The sequence below is a fragment of the Lithobates pipiens genome, unplaced genomic scaffold, assembly GCF_037356315.1.
Source record: "Lithobates pipiens isolate NorthernLeopardFrog02 unplaced genomic scaffold, aLitPip1_a1.2 Scaffold_16, whole genome shotgun sequence".
In the NCBI taxonomy this organism is placed as follows: Eukaryota; Metazoa; Chordata; class Amphibia; order Anura; family Ranidae; genus Lithobates; species Lithobates pipiens.
The window spans coordinates 339,524,132-339,549,425 of NW_027507748.1; the positions used below are offsets into that span (position 1 = coordinate 339,524,132).

At 39.9% G+C, this 25,294-nt stretch overlaps 1 protein-coding gene across 1 annotated transcript in view; it reads right to left on the minus strand.

Annotated features, from left to right (window-relative positions):
- The window catches only part of EPHA10 (EPH receptor A10), a 943,825-nt gene that overhangs the window by 830,638 nt on the left and 87,893 nt on the right, over positions 1 to 25,294 (minus strand). The window lies entirely within an intron of this gene.

Here is a 25,294-nt window from a genome sequence, read left to right on the forward strand (position 1 = left end):
CAGACATTGCTGCAAATGGGATGTTTGAACTTGCATTAGTCTGTTACTAATCACATTGTATGCAAGAGCAGCCTTATTCCCTTATTCGTCACAAAGTGTATTAATTGGCAAAGACTGAGCATTTTTTTAATATGATAATACAATAGCAATTGAAATATTTAAGTCTAAAAGGGACAATTCTAAAATGATATAGCATGAATTGGTATCTGTTACGTATTCTGTTTTAAAGCCCAATTCCATGAAGGGAATGCAATCTCTGCCACCTCTGCTGTTGGTGGCTCTATTGGAGCAACTTCTTCTACCTTTTCTGTCTATCTTGTCTTAACATTGTGACACCTCTATGACACTGGGACAAGAAAAGAGGAAGTGTAAGCCCTTGTATACATGGTCGGACATTCTGACAACCAAATCCGTTGGATTTTTTTGCATACACACAGTCGGACAAAGTTGTCAGAAAATCCGTTATGACGTTATTTCGTTATGACGGGACTACGTTCACGCTAGTAGCCAATAGCTTTGGTCTAGGAATTTGATCTGAGCATGCGTGGCACTTTGTCCGTCGGAGTAGGCTACACATGATTGGAGTATGTCCGATCGGAGCATTTTGTCAGAAAATTTTACCGGTAAGTTGGAAAAGTTGGTCCGTTGGATATTCCGACGGAAACAGTCCAATGGAGACCACACACAGTCAGAATATCCGACAAAACGGTCCGATAGGACACATTCTGTCGGAATCTCCGACCGTATGTACAAGGGCTGAGAGAAAAGCTTTCATTCATCTGTCCATTCTCCATTCATACAGAGGCATTTTGGACAAGCATCTGTGATAGGTTCAGCCATGTATTAACCCTCACAGCACGAAAAGATCTGAACTGAAATTTTCAACAAACATAGCAGCTACCTGTACAAGGCATACTTTTAATTCATTATAAGTAACATCACTGGTGTTGGTTAAAAAAAAAAAATCACCAAACCTTAGTTTTACATTTGTCTCATTAGAGAGATGAGGATGGGCGGATGAATGAAAGGTTTGCCTCCTCCATTCATAGAACACTTTTCATTGAAATATCCGTGCCCTTGACACTTCTATTAAGCTTAAAGTGGAACTTCAGTCATTTTTTCATCTTCCCATCTATTAAATCTTCTGCCCTTGTTGTTTTAACTTTGGATAGTAAAACATTTTTTTCTGCCAGTAAATATCTTATACAGCCCACTTCCTTTTTCTTGTGGGGAAAAATGGCTAGGCGTATGACATAATGCACATCTCTCTCTCTGTCTCACTCTCATGAGAGTTTTCCAGGAAGGGAGGGAGAATGGATCATAAAAGGGCCAATCAGAGCTGTAGAGCTGGAGGTGTGCCTCTGTGTGTCTGTGTAAATCCAGAAAGTGAACAGACAGCAGCTTCAGCTGCCCAACATTAAAATGGTTGCAACCAGAGTCAGTGGAGGGAGATTTCTGCAACATATTTGCCAAGTACAGAATCACAGAATATATAAAATAATATGCAAAGTGGTTGGAGCCAAGCTTCAGAATGGCAAAGATGTTTTTATTACAAATTATGTGAGCAGACTGAAGTTCCTCTTTAACCGCTTGCCAACCACCGCACACAGATGTAAGTTGGCACAATGGCACAGATAGGCAAATGAACGTACAGGTACATCCATTTAAATTTGCCACCTTTCGGGCACGCCGCAGCATGCCCGCAGGTCCCGGGAACTCGATGTTCTCCAGCAGCCCACGATTGCGGTGTGGAGAGGTAGAATGGGGAAGTGCGTAAACAAGGCATTTCCCCATTCTGCCTTGTGTCATGACAGAGATCCACTGCTCCCTGTGATCAGGAGCAGTGATGCCTGTCATGTCCTAGGTAGCCCTTCCCCCCATAGTTAGAATCACTTCCTAAGACACACTTAACCCCTTCATCACTCTCTAGTGGTTAACCCCTTCCCTGTCAGTGTAATTTACACAGTAATCAGTTTATTTTTATAGCACTGATCACTGTATAAATGACAATGGTCCCAAAATAGTGTAAAAAATGTCCGATGTGTCCGCCATAATGTCACAGTCATGATAAAAATTGCAGATCACAGTCATTACTAATAAAATAAAATGAATAATAAAAATGGCATAAAACTATCCCCTATATTGTAGACGCTATAACTTTTTCACAAACCAATCATTATGCGATTTATTTACCAAAACTATGTAGAATACATATCGGCCTAAACTGAGGAAAAAAAATGTTTATATAAATTTTTGGGGGATATTTATTATACCAAAATTTTTTAAATATTGTGTTTTTTTCAAAATTTACGCTCTTTTTTTGTTTATAACGCAAAAAATAAAAAAAACGCAGAGGTGATAAAATACCACCAAAAGAAAGCTCTATTTGTGGGGAAAAAAAGAACACCAATTTTGTTTGGGTATAACATTGCATGACTGCACAATTGTCAGTTAAAGCGATGCAGTGCCGAATCGCAAAAAGTGCTCTGGTCATAAACTAATGCCACCACCTCATTAAGTAAGCTACAGTATAATATTTTTTTTTTTGGGGTAAAGTAAACCAAACAATAAACCAAATAGTATCCAGCTCCACAACTTGCTAAAAATTAGAATGTTTACTCAGTTTGCCTTGTTCTGTCAAGAACTCCAGAGCTACCATACAAAGTTACTAGGTGCATACCCTCTGAAGTTTTTGCTCTACAATGCCGTTTCTATTTCCTGCATCACCACTCATATTTAAATGTCTAAAATATATATCTCCTTTATAGCTTTGATGTATTGATATAAATTACTATTATTTGTATACTGACTTTTTTTTATTAAATCAAGCCTTTTGTATGTTAGAGATAGCAACATGCCTGCAGTTGGTTTGTTTGATAATTTATCTCACTCTTTACAAGCAAAAGTCAAATCAGATCAGATCACTAAATTGTTGACAAATAGAAACAAGGCTAGACAGCTAATTCTGAGGGGAGGCTTGTCATATTGCTCGCATCTCAAATTAAAAATGTCTGTTCTACTTTATGTGTACCTTTAATATATGCACTACTGTATACGAGTATTTAAAAAAATAAATTCAATTTAATCTTTAAATTTAGAATCAAAAGAAACTTGATTACATTATACTGTCTACGTAGAGTAGCTAACCTCACAATCAACTTAGGCAGACAGGTGTCAATGAAATGCTTTTAAAGTTGTTGTGAAATGAAATACAGGGATAGTGGTGCATCCACAACCAAAAATCTGACAGGTGAAAAATCAATCCACACAGTATATCTCTACAATAAATAAATAGTAGATATGCTACAAATGCTAACTTGACCTGTGCTTATGAACTTGAAGTTCCACAACTATTCCATTTGGGTAAAAATAAATAGTAATTTTAAGCAATATGTCATTTTATCAAAACCACACTCATGGATCCCAAAAAAAAAAACCCTCACTAGTTACATTTTCAAGAAAAGGAAATAAGAATGAAAATCTGAAGACACATTGTTTTGCAGATAGTTGTATTATGTTGCGTGCAGCACTATGAATAGAATGCATGTTATCTAACAGAGAAATTATTAGCCATAAAATATTCTAAACACTGCCTTCAGGATTGCAAGCTATTTTGCACCTCAGTGCTTGCAAATGACACCTCACTGAACATACTGTTCAGAATTCATATTATTCCTACTGCAAATATAATACAAAAAAAAAATGAAATAAATAAATAAAGAATATACAACATCTCCTTTTATTGCGCTAATGAGATATGGATTGTTTGCTTAGCTGCCGTCTTGCTATGCCTCATCTTGACAGAAGAACCATGTAAGTTCTAAGTAAGCAATAAAGCAGGAGGGATGCTCCCTGTGTGCACAGGATGGTTTCAGTCAATGCATCTGTAGGAGAAAAAGCCTTTCAAAGGATACACAATTTCATCCATTATTAAGATCAGACTCTGTGTCTTCTGAAAAAAAACTAATAAGAGGCGAGTACAGTATTACATAAAATCTATAAGTCTAGCCCAGGGTCTACCTTGACTTTAAGAGCTTGGCTCCCAGCCCAGATAAACAGGATATATTTTCCTCCTTTTAAACATGCTATATGCATTACAAAGATGTATCATGTGTGGATTAGTACCATTTTAAAAGTATGGTATGTGTTTTGTGGCTTCTGAACATTGGCACAGTTAGCTTAGGTGCAGGAGTATCAATGCTATTTTTTTGATGTTACATACATGTATACATGACATTCAGTCTCTTACTGCATGTGAGAATCAGTGCACATATATAATATGCACTTATAACTCGCGTAAATAAGTGATTTATTGCAATTCAAAAAATATATATTTCTTACTTAACTTTACACTTTTTTTAACCAAATAAAAACTTCGATCTAACTTTAACCTCCCTGGCGGTACGATTATTTCGGATTTTAGGTGCTAAAAGCGGTACCATTATTTTGCATGAAAATTTGGCGTTTTATATTGTAGCCCTGTAATTCTTAGGAATAACTCTCTTAAATCTGTCCAAACCAGAGTCTAGCAGACATCCCGGGTATGATAAAGTTTGAAAAATGAAATCATAAATAAATAAATTATAATATAATAAATAATTATAAATAATTGTACCAAATAATAATATAAGAATAAAAAAAAATTATTCAATAATGTAATCAAATCAAAAACACTGAAATTTGCTCAGTTGCAGAATTGTCACTGTCATTACTTTTCAGTATTTGATGACGGATCTCCCCACAAATCACTATCGCTCAATTCTGCGAGTGATTCTAATTTATTATCGCTGTTTTCTAGCTGGTCTGAAATCATTTTTGATGTAAAGGGACAGTTTTGGTTGCTATGGACAATCTCCAGTTTCCAGGCATAAAGAACAGTTTTTATAATATAAAACACTGGGACCCAGGACACTGGGCAGACCCCTAGGGACAAAGGGGATGTGAAATAATTACATACAGCAATGTAATCTGTAAGATTACATTATACTGTATGTATACTGTGTGTTTCACTTTTAGAATTTGGCGCTGATCTCCACCCCCGTGCGTCGCAACGCTCGCAGGGCACGGAGATCGGCGATGTGATAGATCGAGCGAGACACGGCTCGCTCGTACAGCGGGGAGACACCGCTGGATCCGAGGTAGAATGTAAGTAAACCTCCTCCTGGATCCAGCGATGCAGTCCCGAGTCTGGCTCGGGGGTTGCCGCTTTTGGTATAAAAATTCCACCTCGAGCCAGACTCTGGAAGACCGTCAGGGGGGTTAACCCTCAATCTCACCATCAAACTTAGCTGTTAAACTAAAGTTAACCCTTTCATCCATACTTTACCTCAAAATTACCTTGGCACCTAAGGCCGCGTACACACGGGCGGAGTGTATGGCCTACTTAGTCCGTCATACAATCCGACGGACAGTCCGTCATACTTTCGAATGAACGGACTTGACCACACACGGATAGCCAAACAGTCCGACGAAAGCTTGCACGATGACGTGTACAGCACGTACGACGGGACTAGAAATAGGAAGTCCAATACACAGCAATGCACCCTTCCGCCGTGTAAATCCTTTCTGAGCATGCGCCATTCTTAGTCCGTCGAACTAGCCTACTGACGAGCGGATTGTCCGCTAAAACCAAAGTATGACGGACAGAATTACGGAAATTCCGAAATACTTAGTACGCCAGACTGCACGCTGAAAAAGTCCGCTGAAGCCCACACACGAGCGGACTGTCCACTGAAATGTGTTTCGACGGACTAAGTAGGCCATACAGTCCGCCCATGTGTACGCAGCCTAACCCTTATACTGAAGAAACCAAACCCCTAAATCCAAATTTAAAATTCAAGGCAAGCCATTATCCTATCACAATTGGTAATCACAACCAATATTATGCCATTGCTTGTACTAATTCTAGTCAATTTCAGACTCCTAAAACAAAAAATATTATTATGCATGAACTATGAGAATTGGACTAGTGACATACAATGTTCCAAAAATGATGCTGAAAAACCTATATTGAAATGTTTACACCAATAAGATAGAGGCTCCAGGGTTTTATGTGCAAATGTCTTTCCACTTGGAGGGGGAGGTTAATTGCAATGCTTGTCCTTGGACCTCCTACCTTGATAAAAAGAAAATAAGCAGCTCCCATGCTCATGGCTCAAGATCCTTTTTTAGTAGATTAAAGCAAGCACCCTGTTACTCAATTTTGTGAAAAAAAAAGTAAAAATAATTCTACAATGATTATCTTAGATCCATACAATTTATACAAAAACATAATCTTCAGATTCCAAAGTGTGAATGAACCTCTCAGAGAATTGCTGAAGTAACTGGACCATGATTCCAAATTTTCCATAAATAAAATTACAAAAGAGACAATAATCAACAGTAAAATACATAGAATTAAAATTGTAAAGTACTTAGCAAAGTTTTCCTGGTCTTTCCATCCAGAGTCTGATTTGCTTGAAGGGCAAGCCCAATTTGATTTATCAAAGTCACTGGCTCTCAGAAAGTGACTCTCTCAAAATCATTAGTAGTTTTGATGTCAAAGAGAGCTCAGAGCTGCAAATGCAGCCATATTTTCTAGTTCCTGGTTACAGAATTAACACACTCAATCAAAGGGTCTGAGGGGTGTGCTGAAGGTTTGTATTTTGTTATACTTCAGTGGACATATCCATACTGTCCACTATTTGAAATACATTGATATTTCCATGTGACAATGTTACACAGTGCAACAGCCAATATATTATTGCATAGAATGAAATTACAATTTGTTAAAACAATATACAGTATGTTTAAATACGATGCATCTTTATCCTAGGAAGTCTAATGTATCTTATTAATCTTCTGAACCTTGCAATATAGGCATGGCTTGTGTCTAATTTCCATCTTTCATGTAACCACTTGTTATGAAGGTAACTCCATCATAGCAGGAGCTATGATAAATGTGTGAAACATAACTTCATGTAGTTCTTCATTACGATTTAGACATAGTTAAATAACAAATTAAAGACAAACTCCAGTTAACACCTATTAAATAGTTAAAGCAATAGTTTTCATTTCCTTTCGTGATAATGTTTTTTCTTAAATCAATAAAATATAACCATTGTAAGAACCTCTTTAATTGTTAAATGGCTTGTTTGAACTTCCTAAACGCTGCATTTGATTGACAGTTTGGTCTGTAAAAGAGAGTTGAAAGAGAACAGACTTACCGGCAGGAAGAACAGTAATAAAGGGACAATAAAGGGAAACATGCCCAAAAAAAAAAAATGCAGCCAACACTAAGAATAAGTAACCTGCAATATAATAAATGGGACAGTGGGCATGATCCTCTCTCATTCTGGGACAATGTCATATGACGTCACCCCAGTATCACTGTTCTCGCGCACTGATCGTGGTCACGCCGTGTCTTAGGAACATGGAGCAACCGCGATCAGTGCGCAAAAATGTCACACCCAAAATCGGTAAATAAGGGCTCTTTACGCAGCTCTTTACTCATGTGATCGGCTGGGTCAGTTCATAGCTGGTCACATATAAACATGAAAGTGACATTTATTGGCTCTCCTTGCCTCACACTGACAGAGTGTAAGGAGAGGAGAGCCAATCAGTGGTATCTCCTTGCAGGGGAAACTTGTACAGGTAATTAGGGCACTCATCATCAAGTGCCCTGATTATCAGTGTAGCCCCAGCAGTGCCCATCAGTGACACAAATTAGTGCCCATCAATGACACCAATCAGTGCCCATCAGTGATGCCAGTCTGTGCTGCCTTTCAGTGTCCATCAGTGACTGCTCATTAGTGCCACCCATCAGTGCCCTTCAGTGCTGCCTATCCGTGCTACCTATCATTGCCCACACGTGCCACCTATCAGTACCCATCTGTGCCACATCTCAGTGCCCATCAGTGCCACCTATCAGTGCTCATCAGTGCTGCATATCAGTGCCACCTATCAGTGCCCATTAGTGCGGCATATTTGTGCCTCCTCATCAGTGCCACCTCATCAGTGCCCATAAGTGCCACCTCATCAATGCCCATCAGTGCCACCTCATCAGCAAACATCAGTGAAGGAGAAAAACGATTTTTACCAAAATATTTGGCCTTTTCTTGTTTTTTTTAGCAAAAAAATAAAAACCCAGCTATGATTAAATGCCACCAAAAGAAAGCTCTATTTGTGTGAAAAAAAATTATAAAAATGTAATTTGGGTACAGCATTGCATGACCATGCAATTGTCATTCAAAGTGTGACAGTGCTGAAAACTGAAAATTGACCTGGGCAGGAAAAGGGTGAAAGTGCCCTGTATTGAAGTAGTTAAGATATGTCCTGGAATGAGAGCTTAGGACGATGGAGAGTGATTAAACCTATAAAAGTTTCAACAATTTTCCTTTAACTTACAGATCACAAGCAGTCTAATCTGGAGAATTTTAGCATTGTGTTATCCAATAATTATAAATGAACCCATTCATTTGGCATTGGTTAACATATTTCACCTACTCAAAATACAAATATAAAAGGAAAGGGGTTTGGATGAAGTAATTATATGACCATTTGATCTACTAAAGGAGTCATTTTTATGTGAATTCAGTAATCAACGTTCACCTTAAACATTCATTCTCATTTAGGTCTGCTTTAAATGTACTTAAATTAATCAGATGCTTGAAACTCTTACAAACTCCTTTATTAAATTACTCAAATCTCAAAAGACTCGTTAACTAAATCTTGCAATTTAATGCAATTTTATATGACTTTGTTAGTCCAAATAAGGAAAACAACAACTTAAAAATGTAAGCACTGACTTTTCTATTAAACTATTAATTATTGACACATTAAAGAAGGCTGTAGAACAGGGATATGTAATTAGCGGACCTCCAGCTGTTGCAGAACTACAAGTCCCATGAGGCAGAGCAAGACTCTGACAGTCACAAGCATGACACCCAGAGGCAGAGGCATGATGGGACTTGTAGTTTTGCAACAGCTGGAGGTCCGCTAATTGCATATCCCTGCTGTAGAATATTCAATTTTGTTCTTGTTGGGGCTGTTTTTGTCTTGAGTTACTATTTTGTAATATCTGTTGGATTAACAACTTTATTTGTAATTTTTTTTTACTGATAATAATATCCTCTTTCAGGCAGTTAATGCATATTATGTTATTAATGTAATTTGATCAATTTTAAGTGTATGTCAAGCCAAATACTATTTTTCTAATTTTGGATAAAGTGTAGAAAGGTTAGAGCTGCTGTTTTTCTGCTATGTAAAGTTCCACAATCCTATATACTATCCTATTATCCTATATCTGAAGTGCTCTGTAGAAAGGGCCAGAGCCTCCTCTATTTTTTTTTAAAAGACTGAGGTCTTTTAACATCTGTCAGACAATGATGAAGATGTTTTATGAGTCTGTGGTGGCCAGCACTCTCCTGTGTGCAGTGGCATGCTGGGGAAGCAGGCTTAGGGTGTCCGACACAAGCAGACTCATCAAACTGATTTGCAAGGCTGATGTTGTTGGATTGAAGCTGGAACCATTAAAAACCGTGTTGGAGAGGAAAATTTTGTTCAAGGTACGTTTAATCTTGACAAATCCTTGCACCCACTCCACAATACTCTGGTCAGTCTGCAGAGTACCATCAGTGACAGATTGTTACAACCACAATGCATCACAGAGCGACACAGGAAATAATTTTTGCCAGTGGCCATCAAATTATATAATTCTCCTCTATGAGGGCTGGATGTGAGGATTTAATCTGGTTTATGGTCAAGATTTTTATGTAGTTTTTATAGTATGCCGGTTATATGTTAATTTTTATTTTGGGTAATGCTAGAGAAAGTTGTGTACTATTTGCATTTTGGTAATTCGAGTTTTTGTTATTTTTCAGTGTTATTTATTCTATGTTGTAATGTAATAGTATGGATGGTTTATTAAAGTATAGTTAATTTAGTTTTATTTGGTATTAATTGCTGTTATTGGTAATTTTATTATGTCATTGTGTCTTGTTCCTTTCATTATTGTGATCTTGTATTGTTTATGTTGAATGTAACTGTATCATAATAATTCCCTATGAGATTAAAAAAGTATTCTGAATCTGAATTAGAGAGATTAAAATGATACTAAAGTCTTGTTTTTTTTTTAAATAGTATATGTTATACTTACCTGCTCTGTGCAGAAGTTTTGCACAGAGCAGCCCAGATCCTTCTTTCCTCCCCGATGCTCCTGGCCCCTCCCTCCTGCCAAGTGCCCCCACAGCAAGCAGCTTGCTGTGGGGGCACCTGAGTTGAGCTGCTGCTCTGTGTGTTCATTCAGACACAGAGGTACAGCTCGGCTTAAACCCCACTCTCTCCTCATTGGCCCACTGAGTCTCTCATGCAACATAGCTGGATCCAGATGGGGCCCAGGTAAGTATTACAGGGGTGAGGGGGGCTGCTGAGTACAAAAAGTTTTTCTATCTCAATGCATTGAATGCATTAGGATAAAAAACCTTCTGAGTTTAGAACCACTTTAAAATAGAAGTAAAGGCAAAACTTTATTCTTCATTTTGGATAGAGTAAAGGAGAATTATAACTCCAGTAAGGTTTATTTTTGCCATATAGGTCCCATTGGGAATATTTTTCTTCACTCCATCACCAGTGAGGGAATCCCTGGTTGTCACTCGGGTCGCCATAACTAGTTCCCCCCCATTGAAAACTATTCCCACTGTTCCTGTTCTAGGGACTACGCAAAATTTGGGGTTTTCTTTTATTTTTGCTGTTTTACTGTATTGGTAACAAATACAGGACAAATACAGAGGGTGAATCCCCCTTATAAGGGCACATACAGCAATAAAAACTGACAGGGGACTAATCCCTTTTCCCTCCATCCCAAAAAAATAAAAGATTTGCCGTTAGTTATATTTTGACCATAACTTCGAGACCTACTGACACTGGTTTCACCATAAGGGAAGTGAGTGAGAATCTGCAGGGCTAGGATCTAGCCTTCCCTTAGTCTGCTTTTTTAGCTTTAAGTTAAAGTTTTTATTTTCCATTATGGCTTTATCAGATAAATATAGGCATAGTACTTTAAACACCAGTATTGTGTGTAGGGATGAGCCAAACACCCCCTCCCCCCCACGGGTCAGTTCACGCAGAATATGCGAACAGGCAAAAAATTAGTTTTTTACACGCGAACACCGTAATCTATGGGACACGAACGTGAAAAACCAAAAGTGATAATTTTAAAGATTAATATGTAAGTTATTGTCATAAAAAGTTGCATATTAGTGTTAGTGGTTGGGGACCTGTGTCCTGCCCCAGGGGACATGTATCAATGCAAAAAAAAGTTTTAAAAACTGAAAAAAACTGATGCTTAAAGTGAAACAATAAAAGTGAAATATTCCTTTAAATTTCGTACTTGGTGGGTGTCTATAGTATGCTTGTAAAGTGGCGTATTTTTCCCATGTTTACAACAGTCCCTGCACAAAATGACATTTCTAAAGGAAAAAAGTCATTTAAAACTACATGTGGCTATAATGAATTGTCAGGTCCCAGCAATACAGATAAACATCATTGAAAAAAATGGCATGGGATTCCCCCAGGCCCTTTGGGTCTGGTATGACTATTAAGGGGAACCCCAAACCAAAATTTAAAAAAAAAATTGCGTGGGGGTCCCCCCAAATTCCATTCCAGGCCATTAAGGATTGGTATGGATATTAAGGGGAACCCTGTGCCAAACATTTAAAAAAAAAGCGGCGTAGGGGTCCTCCTCAAAATCCATACCAGACCTGGTCTGGTAAGGATTTTATGGGGAACCCCACACCAAAATGTGAAAAAAAAGTGTGAGGAACCCCCTAAAAATCCATACCAGTCCCTTATCTGAGCACGCAACCTGGAAGGCCACAGGAAAAGAGGGGGGATGAGAGAACGCCCCCCTCCTAAACCATACCAGGCCACATGCCCTCAACATGGGGAGGGTGCGCCACCTGACCAAAAAATAAAATAAAAAACCCGCCTCCATGAGGCCACTCATTTACATGGAGGGCAGGGTCATCTGGGTACGTCACTGTGTGGCCCCGCCCTCAGTTATAAAAGAACTGTCATTGGCGCTGAAGCGTCATATGGCACATCCCTCCCATGGAGGCGGGTTTTTAAAATTCTATTTTTCGGTCTGTCGGTGGAGCCATAGAAGAAGATGAATGGACTTTGTGGGACTTTTTTTTTTTTTTTTTTTAAAGGACTTGTCCCAAGGTGTGTCTTTTTTTTTTACATTTTGACACTTTTTTGTGAAATGGTATGGGAACAATGTACCCTTTACCATTTCACACAGGGGGTCCCCTGGTTAAAGGGGGCTTCCAGATTCCGATAAGCAACCTACCCACAGACCCCCACAACCACTGGGCAAGGGTTGTGGGGATGAGGCCCTTGTCCCCATCAACATGGGGACAAGGTGCTTTGGGGGCCTAGTACAGTTCAAGAGGGGGTGCTCTTTCACCCCCCCCCCTTTTCCTTTGGCCTGCCAGGTTGTGCTCTTGGATAAGGGTCTGGAATTGATTTTTGGGGGGACCCCTACACCATTTTTTTCATTTAGGTGCGGGGTTGCCCTTAAAATCCATACCAGAACTGAAGGGTCTGGTATGGATTTTGAGGGGGGCTCCTACACCATTTTTTGAAAAATTGGCACAGGATTCCCCTTAATATCCATACCATGCCTAAAGGGCCTGGTATGGAATTTGAGGAGACTCTCACTCAATTTTTTTTTTACATTTTGGTTTGGGGTTCCCCTTAATATTCATACCAGACCCAAAGGGCCTGGTACAGAACCGGGGAACCATGCTATTTTTTTCAATGACTTTTATCTGTATTGCCGGGACCCGACAATTCATTATAGCCACGAGTAGTTTTAAAGGGCTTTTTTTCCTTAAAAAATGTCATTTTGTGCAGGGACTGTTCTAAACACAGGAAAAATGTGCCACTTTACAGGTATAGACACTCCCAGGTTTGGAATTTATAGGAATATTTCACTTTTATTGTTTCACTAAGCATTAATAAAATCGCTGCTCCCAAAAAAGCAATTGCTTTAAAAACTTTTTTATGCATTAATACATGTTCCCTGGGGAAGGACCCAGGTCACCAAACACTTTTTATGACAATACCATGCACTTTTGATTTCTCCCATAGACTTTTAAAGGGTGTTCCGTGGCTTTTGAATTTGCCGTGAACACCCCAAATTGTTCACTATTCGGTGAACAGGCGAACACCCAATGTTCGAGTCAAACATCGGGCTCATCCCTAATTGTGTGAGAAGTGTGAGAAGAGAGGACCGCTAGGTCCATAGGTAGCTAGTAGGTTTTGGGCTTGCTAGAGCAGCCCTGTCAATGTTAAAGCAGATCTAAACCTATGATGTTAACTGTTTCCCAAAACAGATACATTCAAGGCATGTCGTGAATAATTACTTTCAACATTGCTTGTGCTCTCAACCCAATTGTCCAGCCATCAAATGTCTGCTGTCAAAACTGAACATGTGTGCAATACCATGGCAATGCCAGATCAAACAGAGGCTATGATGGCAGCTTCTTTGGATGTAAGGAATGTTTAGTTCTGCCTTAACCCTTGGTTCATGCATTTTGCAGGAATGCACTACAGTTAATTTAACATGGTTTCCTATGGGACACATTCATATCTATGCATTTTCAGCGACTGCATTTTTTGGAAGGGGTTGGGGACTTATTTTCTGCAGCAGATTTCATTTTTGGTGCAGTAGACTTCAACGGATCTGCACCAAAAATGCAAGTGTTGCGTTTTTTTGATGCATTTTTTGGCCAATAAGAAAGTATGATTGTTTAGGGTTAGGGTTAGCATAAAATGTTGCGGTTGGGGTTTGGGTTAGCATTACATGTTAGGCTTAGCATTCTAACCCTGAAATGTAATGCTAACCCTAACGTTTAACACTAACCCCAACCATTAACAATAACCTTAACACTTAACGCTAACCCAAAACTGTCATACTTTTCTATTGGGCAAAAAAAAATGCAAAAGGCAGAAAAACTAAACTAAATGGATTTGTCTCAACCCTCTAACTGACACTTTTGCGAGAAAGCCTGATCTATTAAAGAAAGTTTAAAAATAATAGACTTATTGACCAGATCAATAAGTGAACATAAAGGAAGAAAATTCTAATGAAAGAAAGAAAATGCAGCCACCACATCTAAGAAATGGTGAGCTGCAATAGAATACATTTTTTTTTTGTATCTGATACCATGTTAAGATTGCTTATTATGGAGATCCAATGAGAGAGAGCCTGAAGGAAAACTGCTTCTTCTGTGATCTCTTAGAAACCCATAATGCTCTCAGATATAAAACATAAGTTTACAAACCATATAAAGATAAACATAGCTAAAATAGAGGTGACCATTTATATACTGTATATATCAAATACTACATCCAATTTACTTAATGTAAATATTTAGTTGATTTAAAAGAATACAGTACACGAAAATCTGGTAAGACTAATAAACCAGCACGGTTTTCTTCTTTTTTTTTAACTAAAGCTACAGCATATTGTTGTGAGCTTTACATGCGTCAAGATAAATTAACATAAGGTCCTTAGCATACGAGATTCATATTTAAATGTATATGAGTTCAATGTATAGATAAAAAAAATATATACCTAAACTATTAATATTTTCTACTGCGCTCAGCCCTTGTTTAACAGGTTTATTATAAATAACTTTGACTGATGTTTTCATCTAATGTAATCTGATTTCTGTTGTGCAGGTTGAGGTGTGAAACTCTTCTTTGAAGACAGATGGTAACAAATATATTAAATGAAAAGACTTACAAGCAAATCACATTTTGTTCCAAAAATAACTTGAAAGTTGTCTCCCTTTTTAATCATAATTTTTCCTAAAGAATACATTTCCCTATTTGACTGTATGTATGACAGATTAATAAATGTGTTATGATTTGTGTGCTCTATTCCATATATCATATATATATATATTTTTTTTTGTTATATATTTTTTTTTTTACAAGCAAGATACCATAATTTGGAAAGGTTTATGATCAGAAAGACCACAAGGTATTAGGGCACCACATGAAGACATTGTGGGTTTTTTACCTTTGTGTACAGACATCAGCCTTGCCTATGGGAAGTAAGCAGAGGTTAGGGTATAGGTTAGTATATTTTTCTTTTAGTGTGTGATTTCTCTTATTGTTTACCTTTCATTTGCATATAGAAGGATGGGGGGGGGGGGGGGGCAAACGTTGAGCCGATCTTGTATTTTGAGTCAAGCGGTTGACACTTCGTAACAAATAAAAAATTCCATATTTCTTATGTGTTATTCAGCCTGAGTGCATAACAAGTAAAAAAATAAGGTTTCAGTGTAGCTACAATAAAAAGCTACGATAAAATGGATGGATTTTATTCCACAAAATGGCACCAATATTTTTTTTTCTCTTTCTGTAGTAGAAAAGTATATATATATTAGTCAATGTAGGGTTGATTTTCTAAAGAAAATAGGCCATTCCCTTTCCAAGGGAATTTGCCCCAGAGCTTGAAAGGAAGAAAATACAGCATTTTTTCTTACATTTGACTGGGTGGGGGAAATTCCCTTGTGAAGTATAACTTTCCTTGCAAAGCAAACAGGTAATTTGCCCCTATGCCCCGTACACACGATTGGAAATTTGGCCAGCAGAATACAGATGAGAGCTTTTGGTCTGAAAATGCGATTGTGTGTATGCTCCATCGGACTTTTGCTGGCCCGAATTTGAGAGCATGTTCTCAATTTTTTGGTTGGAAAAAGTTCAGATCGTCTATACAAATTCCGACATGTAAAATTCCTATGCATTCTCGGAAGCATTGAACTTTATTTTCTCGGCTCGTCATAGTGTTGTATGTCACCAGGTTCTTGAAGGTCAAAAGTTCAGAGAACTTTTGTGTGACCATGTGTATGCAAGGTTTGAGCGAAATGCCTTCAGAATTTCCGTTGGGAAAACCATCAGAACTTTTTCCGACCAAAATTCCAACTGTGTGTACGTGGCATTAGTAAATCAAATTCTCTATCTGTATCTTTCATTGGCAAAGTGACAGTTTTAACATACTTGTATGTGTGAAATATAGTGCTTTGTTATGACAGAGTCATATTTTCCACTAGATCACTATGTCCAAAAACAATTTATTACTACTAAAACAAAACTCAGTTCAAGACACAGATTTGGAAAATCTACAATTCAGTAAAGATCTGTAATGCTGAGTATACACACTCAGACATTCCCACAACAAATCCTGGATTTTTTTTCCGACGGATGTTGGCTTAAACTTGTTGTTGGAAAATTTGAGAACCAGCTCTCAAATTTTTATTGTCGTAAATTCTGACAGCAAATGTCCTATGGAGCCTACACACGGTTGGAATTTCGAACAACAAGCTCCCATTGAACATTTGTTGTCGGCATAACTGTCTACACTGGACTGATTTTTAAAAAGTTTACTGTGAGAATAAGTCAGTCTGTAAAGCATTTTCTGGAGTATTCACTAGACAAGCATACAAGAAAAATGCCTTCAGTCAGAAGTAAGCACGTTTTGTTAATGCACAGCAATTCTGTGTAACGGAAATGTGAAGTTACCAGGAAAACCTTGTGCTAGGTTACTGCAATTCATAGAGTGAATCTGTGTCTGTGGGTTTGTTCCTGACAAAAATGTAAAATTAGACTGCAAAATATAATACAACACCTTCCTGCTTGTTGCTTTTGTTTTCTTTTAAGCTATTAAGCACTATTCCACTCACTGTTCAACTCACTGTTTTTTGTCAGTATTTTGGTAAAAGTATCAGTGCCCCCAAACCTGGTTTGGCAGCAATTTTCCCAACTTCCACTAAGAATACAATGCACTCAATAAACTGCCAAAGTAGTCCCCCTTACTCTTAAGCAGTCCATGTGTACCATTTTGGAAAGTCAACAGGCAGCCACCCCTTCCCTACCCCAAATAACATCATTCACTAAGTGTGGGGATCCAATAGGGAACAAATCAGGCTTTTATTTAGTTACACAAGACAATGAAGGTTTTTGGGGCTGCATTGCCACACCTGAGACCTTTAACCATTTCCCGACTGGCTCATGCAGATATACTGCGGCAGAATTGCTCCCCTGAGCGAAATCCCATATAGGTACGTCCATTCCTTTAGCGTCCACTAGAGGGGGACCTGATGTGTGTGGCCAGTGGACACGATTGTCGTCAGCCACGCGCAACCACGTGTATGAGCGCCAATGTGGGGATTTGTGTGTGTAAATACACAAATCCTTGTGCTGTCAGGGAAGAGGAGCCATATCGTTTGTTCTTACTAAGTAGGAAAAATGATATATCTCCTCTCCTAGTGAATCCTATTCCCCCACAGTTACAACACACTGAGGGAACACATAATTAATCTCTTGATCGCCCCCTAGTGTTAACCCCTTCCCTGACAATGACATTTACACAGTAATCAGTGCATTTTTATAGCACGGATTGCTGTATAAATGACAATGGTCCCAAAATAGTGTAAAACATGTCCGATGTGTCCGCCATAATGTCACAGTCATGATAAAAATTGGTCTCAAAAAAGGGTCAAAAGTCTCGGATCTATCTGCCGCAATGTCTCTAAAAATGGCAGATCACTGCCATTACTAATAAAAAGTAATAATAATAATAATAAAAATGCCATCAATCTTTCCCATAGTTTGTAGACACTATAACTTTTGCACAAACCAATCAATATACACTTATTGCGATTTCTTTTTTACCAAATATATGTAGAAGAATATATGTTGACCTAAACTGATGAAGAATTTGTTTGTTTTGTTTTTCCATTTTGGGGATATTTATTATAGCAAAAAGTAATAAGTAAATACCACCAAAACAAAGCTCAATTTGTGGGAAAAAAAGGATGCAAATTTTGATTAAGTACAGCGTCGAAGGACGCGCAATTGTCAGTTAAAGCGAAGCAGTGCCAAACTGTAAAAAGTGCTTTGGTCAGGAAGGGGGTAAATCTTCCAGGGCTGAAGTGGTTAATAACCTTTAAGGAAATACTATACTTCCAAATTTTTTTTCCAGAAAATGTTTTTATTAATTGAATATTAATGGGGTACAGCCCAAAACGACAAAGCATAAAGTCAAGAATGTAGACATAAAGCTTACAAAAAAATAAAATTGCAAACAGAGTCAAATAGAATAAATGCCACCAGGTACACACTAAATATCGAAAGGTCAAGCAGATACAGAAACCCAAACAACATATATAGTAATGTTACCATTCCAGCCACCAGTAATGCCTTATAAATTTTCATCCAATAGTAAGTCTAAGGCCGCGTACACACGGGCAGGTTGTCTGCCCAACTTAGTCCGCTGAACCGTGTTTCAGCGGACAATCCGCTCGTGTGTGGGCTTCAGCGGACTTTTTCAGCGGACAGTCTGATGGACTAAGTCTTTCGGAATTTCCGTAATTTTGTCCGTCCAAACTTGGTTTTGTCCGTCCAAACTTGGTTTCAGCGGACAGTCCGCTCGTGTGTAGGCAAGTTGGACGGACTAAGTATGGCGCATGCTCGGAAAGGATTTACACGGCCGAAGGTTGCATTGCAGTGTATTGGACGTCGTATTTCTAGTCCCGTCGTACGTGCTGTATACGTCATCGCGCAAGCTTTCAGCGGACTGTCTGTTCATCGTGTGTGGTCAAGTCCGTTCATTCAAAAGTTGAATGGACTGTCTGTCGGATTGTCTGACGAACTTAGTTGGGCAGACAATCCGCCCATGTGTACGCGGCCTTAGTCACCTATCCATGGTCAGATCCACTGGGGCAAGCCATGGATCCCATAATAGTAAGTATGGCTTGGGATCTACAGGGAGAACTATACTTCCTCATTAGTACATCTACCAATCAGGTGTAGCCCATCCTTAGGTATGTTAGATCATGGCAAACATCCCTGTGATTTAGTTTAAGTGGGTGCAGAGGGATGGTGATGGAAAAAACAATTGTTTGTGACACTGTACACCCAATAAGAATAAACTATATCAGGAGTGTCAAACTCAAGTTCATTGTGGGCCACATGGGCATTATGGTTGCCTTCAAAGGGTTAATTGTATCTATATGTATATGTATATATGACTAAATAAATGTATCCAAGCCTTTTTTTTTCAGAGAATAGGTACAGGAACTTAACAATGCCCCCACTTCTGAAATGCATGGAACAGTGGGTGTGGCCAACATTGGGAGGACTTAAAGAGGCAATAATTACCAGGAGTGTGTTATGTTCAGTGTTCAGGGATGCACTATTTATAGAGGACATAGTTCAGGGGTGCGCTATGTACAGAGTGCAGTTCCAGGAGTGCCCTATACACAGGGTTCAGGGGTTCACTTTGTACAGCATTGATGAGTGCACTACATAAGTAGTGCTGGGTTCACAGGTGCGCTATGCACAGTGTGCAGGGTTCAGCTCATTTCATCTCTCACTTACACCCCTCCTTGGCTCTCACCTCTTTACCATGCCCACCCCCCTTCAAAAGCTTCCTCATATCTCACCTACCTGGCCAGGCTCTAGTACCTCCTGGCATTGCTCTGCCTCTCTCTCACTTGCAGGGATCTATGCACCCGGGCCCATATGGGGATCACAGTACAGTTTGCCATGGGATCCCTGATCATACGCTTCACCTGCATCTGCATTTTCCTTGTCCCCACCATGAGTGCAGGGCAGGCAAGGACCTGTGGGAGCCGTCTAGAGGAAAACTGCCCTTGTAAACACAGAAGGCTCCTGTGTTTACAAGTGATGTTGGTGAGTGAGAAGCAGGGAGCCATGTTGCTGCAGAACTCACTCCCAGAGCAGTTCGGGATGTAGATGTCATTAACTGTTCTCTTCTGTCGTATTCCTCCAAGTGGCTTGGGTCAGGCTGTGTAGTCAGACTTATTATTATTGTTAAAATAGCAAAAGTTAAGCACTGGCTAGCCAATCACATTATTTTTACAGCAGTGATGGGCATCCCAAAAATATTTGTTTCCAAAACTAACAAAGAAACGTACATCTTATATAGGAAAAGGACATGTTTATATCTAGAGATATTTAAGACACCATGGTTCTTAAGTTATACATAACAATATAATTGCTTAAATGTTAATATTAAATGTTCAACTTGTTGGAGCCCGTCCACTGTCAAATGACGGTGGGGCGGTGCAGCTCTTGTTCTTGGGTTACCATCATATGACGGTGGCCAAGAACGGGCGCTCCCGCGTACCCGCAGGGGCGCACAGCGCGGTGATCGCGGCCACGCTGTGTTGCTAGGACACGACACGACCCTGATCTGTGTAAAAAGCCGCGTCCGCAGCTCTTTAACCATGTGATCGGCTGTGTCCTCTCACAGCTGGTCACATGTAAACACTGAGATTCTGATAATCGGCTCTTCTTGCCTCACACTGACAGAGTGTGAAGAGAGGAGTGCCGATCAGCTGCATCTCCTCACAGGGGGACATCTAGAGATGTAATCAGGGCACTGATCATCAGTGCCCTGATTACAATAAACAAATAAAGTGTAACAGTACAGTGCCCACCAATGCCAGCATACAGTGCCCACCAATGGAGGCATACAGTGCTCACCAGTGGCAGCAACCAGTGCCCACCACTGTCCACAAGTGCCACAAATCAGTGCCCATTAGCCATGCCAGTCAGTGCTGCCTATCAGTGCTGTTCATCAATGCCCATCACTGCTGTCCACCAATGCCCATCAGTGTCGCCCATCAGTGCCACCCATCAATGCCCATCAGTGCCCATCTGTACCACCTATCCATGCTGCCTATCTGTGCCCACCAGTGCCACCTATCAGGGTCTGCCACTGCCATCTATCAGTGCCCACCAGTGCCACCTATTAGTGCCCATCAGTGCCACATAACAGTGCCCATCAGTGCCGCCTATCAGTTCTCATCTGTGCCACACATCAGTGTCACCTATCAGTGCCCATAAGTGTGGCATATTAGTGCCTCCACATCAGTGCCTATAAGTGCCACCTCATCAACTTTTTCCCCAAAATTGTTGGTCTTTTTTTTGTAAAAAATAAAAAACTCAGCAGTAATTAAATACCACCAAAAGAAATCTCTATTTGTGTGAAAAAAATTATAAAAAATGTGTTTGGGTACAGTGTAGCATGACTGCAACTCACAGTGTAACAGTGCTGAAAGCAAACAAATGGCTTGGGTAGGAAGGAGGTGTTAGTGCCTGGTAGGCAAGAGATTAAAGTACCGTATATACTCGAGTATAGGTCGACTCGAATATAAGCCGAGGCCCCTAATTTACCACAAAAAAACTGGGAAAACTTATTGACTCGTGTATAAGCCGAGGGTGAGACATGCAGCAGCTACTGTTACAGCTTAAAAGAGTGGAAAAGAGGGTCAACAATGCCCATCTGCAGCTGCATACCTCCCTGTGTACCTCCCTGTTTCCATCCCTGTGTCCATTGCAGCCTACCTGTGTCCTGTGCATGCCTCCGTGTGCCAATCTGCAGCCTCTGTGTCCTTCTGCAGCCTCTGTGTGCCATTGTGTGCCATTTTGCACCGATCTGCATGTATAAAAAACATATGGCGGCCATGCCAGGATTCAAAAGCCGCACCTCTCCTCCTCGTCTGTGACAGACGGCGGCCATTCCACTGTTCAAAAGCCGCGCCTCCCTGTCTGTGATAGGCGGAACACTCAATTTCCCAGCAGTCAGTGTTCCGCCTATCACGGACATCCTCTCATCCTCGTCCGTAGTATGAGGATGAGCGGATGTCCGTGATAGGCGGAACACTGACTGCTGGGAAATTGAGTGTTCCGCCTATCACAGACAGGGAGGCGCGGCTTTTGAATAGTGGAATGGCCGCCGTCTGTCTGCACGACACGCTGATCAGGTAGGCAGACAGCGGTGACTCGAGTATAAGCCGAGGGGGGCACTTTCAGCCTAAAAAAAGGGTCTGAAAATCTCGGCTTATACTCGAGTATATACGGTATACCCAAACCCCAACACCTAAATCAAATATACTATTGTGCATATACATGCAATGTCAAAAAGTTGAATACCGTTTTTAATTGTATCTCATCGCCAACACTTCAGTTTCCAGGGTGACAACAGTTACTATAGTTCACCTTCAGTGTTGTCACCCATTCCACACTCCAAAGTTGGACTACAAACAGCTGTTCCAATGCACCTTTCACCTTAGTCAATGCATTAAAACTGTGCTGTTCAGCTACCTAAATATGCATACATCCACAGGAAGTTCTTACAGTGAGTCTACAATACATTTTTTTTGTTAACAAAAACTAAAATGAAATCCTACTTTACTTATAGTGCATTACAATACTAAGTATTCTTTTTTGGGAATTTAGTTCTACATTTAATCACAACGGGTTATACAAATTCTCTCTTTCTCTCTATTGTATATGCCCTTATTAAGAAACAAGCCGACAAGAGCAAAATGTTCTTGAATAACTCGGCGTTAGGGAACAAAATCATACAAAAATAGAGAGAGAGAACAAGAAAAAGACAGAGAAAGTTAAAGGCAACATTTTTTATTTTTTTATTTTGCATATACAGTAGTAGGGTTATTAGTCCTCCCAGGTATTTAATGTGTTGCATGTACCCAAGGAGATTCTCCCCAATAAGGAGATGTCGCCAGTATTAAATGTAGGAAAAAATCCACCAGAACTGGAATTGAGTAGAAATCTTTTAATGTCCCTGTGACATTTGTATATAAAGGGAGTTTGGAGATATTTCTTCTCAGTTCCTGTTGTGTTTAAAGTACAGGAAGTGAAGGAAAACCTCTCAAATGGGACACAGTTAACAAAAACCCTACTCTATTTAAAATGAAAAAAAAGGGCTTTGGATATAGTTTAATTGGTTACAATGTTTTTTTATTTTTAAAAATATTTATAGTCCCATCGTATGTGTTCTACGTCACCGTGTTCAGAACGATTGAATTTTCCGACGTTGTCAGAAAGTCCGACCATGTGTACAGGGCAGCACAATACTGAGAAAGTCAAGGGATTTATCTGATTAATATCAGGGGGGTGGGGGGAGAATTAATATGAACCTGTTGCTTTACCCCGCATCAGGAAAAACGCAGGTCCTCTTAATTTTGCTCCCACTATTGTATATTATTTTCTAAATAGGCCTGTAAGAATACAATTTTGTGTCTCGGATTTGCAGAACTGTAAAATTAACTATTTTGCAGACTTTTCCTATTACTTTGCTGCTATTTCAACATTGTCACAAAAAAGGTAAGGTAGTACAGATTGTGAAGCTGTTGATGTTAAATTATATTTGATGACTGAGCATGATTTCACATTTCACTAAAGCTACAACCCAATGCACAACATCATCCGTAAAGGGATTTCCACAATGATGAGGACAGTAGCGAACACCCAACATTTGACGGCTTTTGGATATGCCTTACATAACTTTAATAGCTGTTCTAGGTGCAGACTGGGTAAACGGAAGGTAGATTGAAGCTGTAATCATCCAGAACGCTATTTGAGGAGGAGAAGGCTGTACCTCAAATGTGCTTGGAATCAAAACACACAATATGTTTCATGGCCAATTCTCATATCATAATAAACTTTCTCATCCGACTCACAATTTCTCTGCTTCTGCCCTCACACATCTGGTCTGGAAATGGTAGCTGGAGATTGCATTATGCTTCTCTATCTGCTATTACACAAGGTTATCTCTGCATCACTGGCCCTGCCTTGCCTTTAAATGATTTATACCCATGCTATGTGATTGATACCAGCTATTTAACAACGCTCCCGTAGGAGAAGAATTACGTTCAAACTCCTGCACAGGAAAAGACAAAGCAGGAAAAAGTACAATCTGAAGGTATTTCCAATGTGAACATCTCGGCAATAAATAACATTTCCACTGCCAGGGAAATAAAAGGTTTTGCTGATCTGTGGGTATACTTTTAAGCCTAAGCAAGTGAGTCTGAATGCTCTTTTCTTTCGTTTAAAGAGAAAAAATAATAATATTTAAAAATGCTTCCTTAACTCACAGCTAACATATGACTTTAATATTTTAGGAATTGGTAATCCTTATGTGATTATCAATGGGTAATATCTTACAGGAAATGTATTTAATTAATATTGTAGAACCCTCTACTCAGTGTAGATGCTACAATGAGATTTTTCTGTAGTGCAGGGAAATTTAGGCAGGCCTAGCTAAAAAAAAGGGCATGTTTGTTTTGATCTGTGGGCTGGGAGTGGCTTAGAGTAGGCTGGTGACTAACAGCTAGTTTAATCTTTTGGTTACCTCCCTTCTGCTTCTAGAGGCTTCTAGAAGGAAGGTGGGGAAGAGAGGTGGAGTTATCTAGGGTGTTCTAAGGAGCCCTGACCAATCCCCAACCTTGACTGGCAGGGGGCAGGCCCCCTTAAATACCTAGAGTCAGCCCAGCTGTGAAGGAGTTGTTCAGGTGGAAGAACTGGAGAATGGGGGATTGTGCTGTTGGGGCCTTTGAGGAAGCTCCCTACTCTGGGGGGGGGGTGACCTGGGGCCATGGGCTCAGAGCAGAACAGGAACCCCACATAGCCCTAGGGGTGTCCTGAACAGGAGCAGGAGAGGACAGAGGGGAATACTGCTGGGCTAGTTTCCAGGAGGGATCCATCAGGTGTTGGTGAGTGGCAGGCACAGTCGGGAGAGCTGGGAGAGGCATGTCAGAGAAGAATGAGAGTGTGCAATCAGAGATGGATGTAGAGCCAGAGGGAGAGACTGTGATGTTACTGGCAGTGAAGTCAGGATGCTGCAACCAGGATGACTGACAGGGTCTGCAAGGGGCTGACTGGGATCAGTAGTATACAAAGAGGGCAGCTAGCACCAGTACTTTCTTTTGCTACACCACAGGGGCCCACGGTCCCTGCCTATAATAAAGAACTTGGCTAAGGCCTAGCTGAAACCAGAGTTAGGCCTAACCATGTGCTAGCTGCTCCTGAAGAATTGTGCTGGAGGGAGAAGGATAGATAGACTGCAGAAAGTGCTGTGCAGGATGAGAATTTTTGAAATGACCCAAACCATGCAAGAATAATTTTCTGGGCATCTCATGAATTTCTTAACCCCATCCAAGTTCTAATCCCTCAATAAAATACAAAAACAACGCTGATGGACTTGTTTATTGTCTGGGAGTGACTGGAAGTGAATGCCGGGCTGGGCAGGAAGACAGATGGGCCACATCACTCAGCAGCCCCTATGGGGAATAGAAAAAAAAAGATCTATAACTGGTATAAATTAGTAAGTTCCATCCACTGTACTACTTCAAAACGTAATGCAAATTTATGACTAGTAGATGCAGAAATACATGGAAAAAACAAA